The sequence below is a fragment of the Mustela lutreola genome, chromosome 5 (genome assembly GCF_030435805.1).
Source record: "Mustela lutreola isolate mMusLut2 chromosome 5, mMusLut2.pri, whole genome shotgun sequence".
NCBI lineage: Eukaryota > Metazoa > Chordata > Mammalia > Carnivora > Mustelidae > Mustela > Mustela lutreola.
In genome coordinates this window covers 154,403,643-154,409,957 of record NC_081294.1, presented here as the reverse complement: position 1 = coordinate 154,409,957, position 6,315 = coordinate 154,403,643, and the positions used below count along the sequence as shown (strand labels likewise).

Below are 6,315 nucleotides of genomic sequence, written 5' to 3'. Positions count from 1 at the left end.
CCTTCCCCCCATGTCTTCCATGCTATTCCTTATGTTCCACAAGTAAGTAAAACCATATGATAATTGACTTTCTCTTCTTGAGTAATTTCACTCAACATAATCTCCTCCAGTCCCATCCATTTTATATTTATCAATCTTTATTTATTTTGTATCTATTTTTAAATTGTAGTTTAAATCACATTGTATAACATTTGTCCCAGAGTAGGTAACTCTTACCTCCTTAATTTAATTTCACTTTGATTTTTTTCAGAATCTAACAGAGACTCAGACTATCAGCAGCAAGATAGAGGATTTAACAATGAATTTCAGTCAGTAACATCCCAGAGGTGTGCAGTTTTTCTCTACATATATTCGTTTCCATGACAAATTAATTACTATCTCCATGAAGCAGGTGATATTTGGGTAAATAACTAAAGCTTTGCCTTCTAAATACCTGTGACCATCTAAATCCAAGTTTTCCCTTCACACTCAAATTTATTGAGATTAATTTCAATTTGGGGAAGTGTATATTAGACAGAAACAAGAAGACATTCTCCACAGAGACCTGAATCAGGGTTAAAATAATAAATATTTATATTTGTGTTTATATTTTATTTATATATCCATTTTATATTTAATTATATATATTCATGTAAAATTAGTATATACATATATTATATATACAAGTGTTTGGAACAATAGAAATTATAAAATTCAAATGCTTAAATGTATGGACAGATGCTGAAAGTAGAAAACTGAGGTGTTCCAGATAATAAGACAATAGTAATAAAAGCCATTTCTTAAATAGATTCTGCAAATAGAATATTGTAGGTGTTAACTCTTTAAATAAACAGTATGTGTGCTTATTCTTCTGTAACTGGTAATGTACTAGGGACTTTGATTATTTTATCTTACTTAATCCTAACCACACCTGATGTAAAAATTATTATTTTATACTGTTTTTATGTAGAGTGGACAATGGAATAGTGGATAGAGGAAAATATAGATTTATAACTATGGTTAGATGAGATTCTGAGATCCCTGCCTCATGCCACTCAGATCTCTAAATGGTCAGTCATGTGTGAGGATCCTAGCCTACTCCTAGGAATGTATGGCTCACTCCACCCAGTATAGCTTCACTGAGTTGCCCTTTTCTATGAGGGGGGCAGAATGAAAAATTCGGTATAGGATTTCCCCATATTTGCGTTTGTTACTTTTTAAATTCCTTTTAACATAATATACACATTCTAGAATTTTGTAAGATTCCATTTAGGTTCTAAAAGTAGAGGGATAAATTAGATTTATATAACAAAATTTCTAAAAATGAAGTTTTATTTACCTTTTCTTTCAATAATTCACTTTTTGTGTTTAAGTTATTATCTCTGCAAATGCTCAATATATGTTGATAGATGTCAATATCAATCATTAGGCTACCATATCACCTGAACTGTAACATATTTAGTATAAGTTGCCAAATATGTTTACCCACAGTTCCTAATGCCCCATTTTCTTTTTTTTTTTTTTTGCCTATTATTTTTAAAATTAAATTGATTTATTTCTTTTCAGAAAAACAGTATTCATTATTTTTTCATCACACCCAGTGCTCCATGCAGTCCATGCCCTCTATAATACCCACCACCCGGTACCCTGACCTCCCATCCCCCTACCACTTCAAACCCCTCAGACTGTTTTACAGAGTTCATAGTCTCTCATGATTCACCTCCCCTTCCAATTTACCCCAACTCCCTTCTCTCTAACACCCCTTGTCCTCCATGATATTTGTTGTGCTCCACAAATAAGTGAAACCATATGATAATTGACTCTATCTGCTTGACTTATTTCACTCAGCATAACCTAATGCCTCATTTTCTACTAAATGCTAAATTTTATGTAATCATCTCATTTCTGTACACCATAAAACTTTCTCTGATTAACACAATGAGGTTGACATAAACAAACATATATTCACATACACTGCTAGTAAATATGTATTTATTCATTTCAGGTGGAAGACTCCCATGGATGACCATTAATACCAAAACTCTTCTCAGTGATATAAGTGAAACTTATGAAAAACATGAACTGGGTGGCCAATAACACTGGACAGTCTGATTTCATTCTGGTGGGAATCTTCAGTCAATCAAATCACCCAGCTCTCCTGTGTATGGTCATTTTTGTAGTGCTCTTGATGGCTTTAACTGGAAATGGTGTTCTAATTCTTCTGATACATTTTGATGCCCACCTCCACAGCCCCATGTACTTTTTCATCAGCCAGTTGTCTCTTATGGATGTAATGTATATTTCTGTCACTGTGCCTAAGATGCTCATCGACTAGGTCATGGGTATAAATAATATCTCAGCCTCTGCATGTGGAATGCAAATGTTCCTCTATGTAACACTAGCAGGTTCAGAATTTTTCTTTCTAGCTGCCATGGCTTATGACCGCTATGTGGACATTTGTCACCCACTTCATTACCCTGTCCTCATGAGCCATAAAATATGTGTTCTCCTTACATCTGGCCGCTGGTTTCTGGGATCTGTGGATGGATTCATGCTCACACCCATCGCTATGACTTTCCCTTTCTGCAGATCTCGGGAGATCCATCATTTCTTCTGTGAAGTCCCTGCTGTAATGAAGCTCTCCTGCTCAGACACTTCTCTCTATGAGACAGTCATGTATCTGTGCTGTGTCCTCCTGCTCCTCATTCCTGTGACAGTCATTTCAAGCTCCTATTTTTTCATCCTCCTTACCATTCACAGGATGAACTCAGCATAGGGCTGGAAGAAGGCCTTTGCCACTTGTTCTTCCCATATGACTGTGGTCATCCTCTTCTATGGGGCTGCTGTCTACCCCTATATACTCCCCAACTCCTATCACACTCCTGAGAAGGACATGGTTGTATCTGTTTTTTATACCATCCTCACTCCTGTGTTAAACCCTGTAATCTATAGTCTCAGGAATAAGGATGTCATAGGAGCTCTGAAGAAAATATTTAATGTGGGACCTGCCTTTGAAGAAAACATAAAATAGGAAATTTTTATATTAATGTTTTTTAATTCTTTTTCTCCAAATATTATAACTTCAGAATCTTTTTTTAAAGGATTTTTTTAAGATTTTATTTATTTATTTTACAGAGAGAGATCACAAGTAGACAGAGAGGCAGGCTGAGAGAAAGAGAGAGAGGGAAGCAGGCTCCCCGCTGAGCAGAGAGCCCGATGTGGGACTCGATCCCAGGACCATGAGATCATGATCTGAGCCAAAGGCAGTAGCTTAACCCACAGAGCCACCCAGGCACCCTATAACTTAAGAATCTTATGCCAATGTTATTCCATAGATTGTCATCTCATAATGCTTTGTATTATTTGCATAACTCATTTGGGAATGGCTTTAGTGTATTACAAAGCTCATTGATTACATTCTATTTTTAAATTCAAAATGAATTTAACTATATTATACTAGCATGAGTTTACTGGCATTGATAATTACAAACTTATTTTTGTAGGAGGCTATTAATACATTTAGAAAATACATTATGAGAATATAGGACAATAAACATTATGAGATGTATTAAATTGTCTTTATTTTTGTATTAAGCATTTGCATATTTATCATTTAATATTATTCTTTAAATTTTACTTTATTTTCTCAGCTCTCCAAGATCCATTTTTTTAAATTAATTTATTTATTTTCAGCATAACAGTATTCATTATTTTTTCACCACACCCAGTGCTCCATGCAATCTGTGCCCTCTATAATAATACCAACTACCTGGTACCCCAACCTCCCACCCCCCCACACTTCAAACCCCTAAGATTGTTTTTCAAGTGCATAATTTCTCATGATTCACCTCCCCTTCCAATTTACCCCAATTCCCTTCTCCTAACTCCCCATATCCTCCATGCTATTTGTTATGCTCCACAAATAAGTAAAACCATATGATAATTGACTATCTCTGCTTGACTGATTTCACTCAGCATAATCTCTTTTACAGTCCCGTCCATGTTGCTACAAAAGTTGGGTATTCATCCTTTCTGATGGAGGCATAATACTCCATAGTGTATATGGACCACATCTACATTATCCATTCATCCATTGAGGGGCATCTTGGTTCTTTCCACAGTTTGGCGACCTTGGCCATTGAGCTATAAACATTGGGGTACAGATGGCCCTTCTTTTCATGACATCTGTACCTTTGGGGTAAATACCCAGGAGTGCATTTGCAGGGTTATAGGGAAGCTCTATTTTTAATTTCTTGAGGAATCTCCACACTGTTCTCCAAAGAGGCTACACCAACTTGCATTCCCACCAGCAGTTGAAGAGGGTTCCCCTTTATCCACATCCCCTACAACACATGTTGTTTCCTGTCTTGCTAATTTTGGCCATTCTAACTGGTGTAAGGTGATATCTCAATGTGGTTTTAACTTGAATCTCCCTGAGGGCTAGTGATGATGAACATTTTTTCATGTGTCTGATGGCCATTTGTATGTCTTCATTGGAGAAGTGTCTGTCCATATCCTTTGCCCATTTTTTTTAGAGTTTATTTTATATTAAATTTATTTATTTATTTTCAGAAAAACAGTATACATTACTTTTTTCACCACATCCAGTGCTCCATGCAATCCATGCCCTCTAAAATACCCACCACCAGGTACCCCGACCTTCCACACCCCCGCCACTTCAAACCCCTCAGATTGTTTTTCAGACTCCATAGTCTCTCATGATTCACCTCCCCTTACAGTTTACCCCAATTCCCTTCTGCTCTCTAACTCCCCATGTCCTCTATGCTATTTGTTATGCTCCACAAATAACTGAAACCACATGATAATTGACTCTCTCTGCTTGACTTATTTCACTCAGCATCATCTCTTCCAGTCTTGTCAATGTTGCTACAAAAGTTGGGTATTCATCCTTTCTGATGGAGGCATAATACTCCATAGTGTATAGGGACCACATCTTCCTTTTCCATTCGTCCACTGAAGGGCACCATGGTTTTTTCCACAGTTTGGCAACCATGGCCATAGCTACTGTAAACATTGGGGTACATATGGCCATTCTTTTCACGACATCTGTATCTTTGGGGTAAATACCCAGGAGTGCAATTGCAGGGTCATAGGGAAGCTCTATTTTTAATTTCTTGAGGAATCTCCACACTGTTCTCCAAAGAGGCTGCAACAACTTGCATTCCCACCAACAGTGGAAGAGGGTTCCCCTTTCTCCACATCCTCTCCAACACATGGTGTTTCCTGTGTTGTTAATTTTGTCCATTCTAACTGGTGTATGGTGATATCTCAATGTGGTTTTAATTTGAATCTCCATGATGGCTAGTGATGATGAACATTTTTTTTTTTTTATGTGTCTGATAGCCATTTGTATGTCTTTATTGGAGAAGTGTCTGTTCGTATCTTTTGCCCATTTTTTGATATGTTGGCCTGGTTCGTGTGTGTTGAGTTTGAGGAGTTCATTATAGATCCTGGATATCAACCTTTTGTCTGTAGCGTCATTTGCAAATATCTTCTCCCATTCCGTGGGTTGCCTCTTTGTTTTCTTGACTGTTTCGTTGCCTGTGCAGAAGCTTTTGATTTTGATGAATTCTCAAAAGTTTATTTTCGCTTTTGTTTCCTTTGCCTCTGGAAACATATCTTGAAAGAAGTTGCTGTGGCTGATATCGAAGAGATTAATGCCTATGTTCTCCTCTAGGATTCTGATGGATTCCTGTCTCACGTTTAGGTATTTTATCCATTTTGAGTTTATCTTTGTGCACAGTGTAAAAGAATGGTCGAGTTTCATTCTTCTACATATAGCTGCCTAGTTTTCTGAGCACCATTATTTAAGAGACTGTCTTTTTTCCACTGTATATTTTTTCCTGTTTTGTCGAAGATTATTTGACCATAGAGTTGAGGGTCCATATCTGGGCTCTCTACTCTGATCCACTGGTCTATGTGTCTGTTTTTATACCATGCTGTCCTGGTGGTCACAGCTTTGTAGTAAAGCATGAAGTCAGGTAATGTGATGCTCCCAGTTTTATTTTTGTTTTTCAACATTTCCTTAGTGATTCGGGGTCTCTTCTGTTTCCATACAAACTTTTGGATTATTTGCTCTAGCTCGTTGAATAATACCGGTGGAATTTTGATCAGAATGTCATTAAAACTATAGATTGCTCTAGCCAGTATAGACATTTTAACAATATTTATTCTTCCAATCCAAGAGCATGGAATGGTCTTCCATCTTTTTGGGTCTTCAATTTCTTTCATGAGTGTTCTGCAGTTCCTCAAGTACAGATCCTTTTCCTCTTTGGTTAGGTTTATTCCCAGGTATCTTATGGTTCTTGGTGCTAT

At 36.9% G+C, this 6,315-nt stretch overlaps 1 pseudogene; it reads left to right on the top strand.

Annotated features, from left to right (window-relative positions):
• The first annotated feature begins 2,047 nt into the window (after positions 1 to 2,047).
• LOC131831449 (olfactory receptor 2T29-like) lies at positions 2,048 to 3,010 on the top strand (annotated as a pseudogene).
• The last annotated feature ends 3,305 nt before the right edge of the window (positions 3,011 to 6,315 follow it).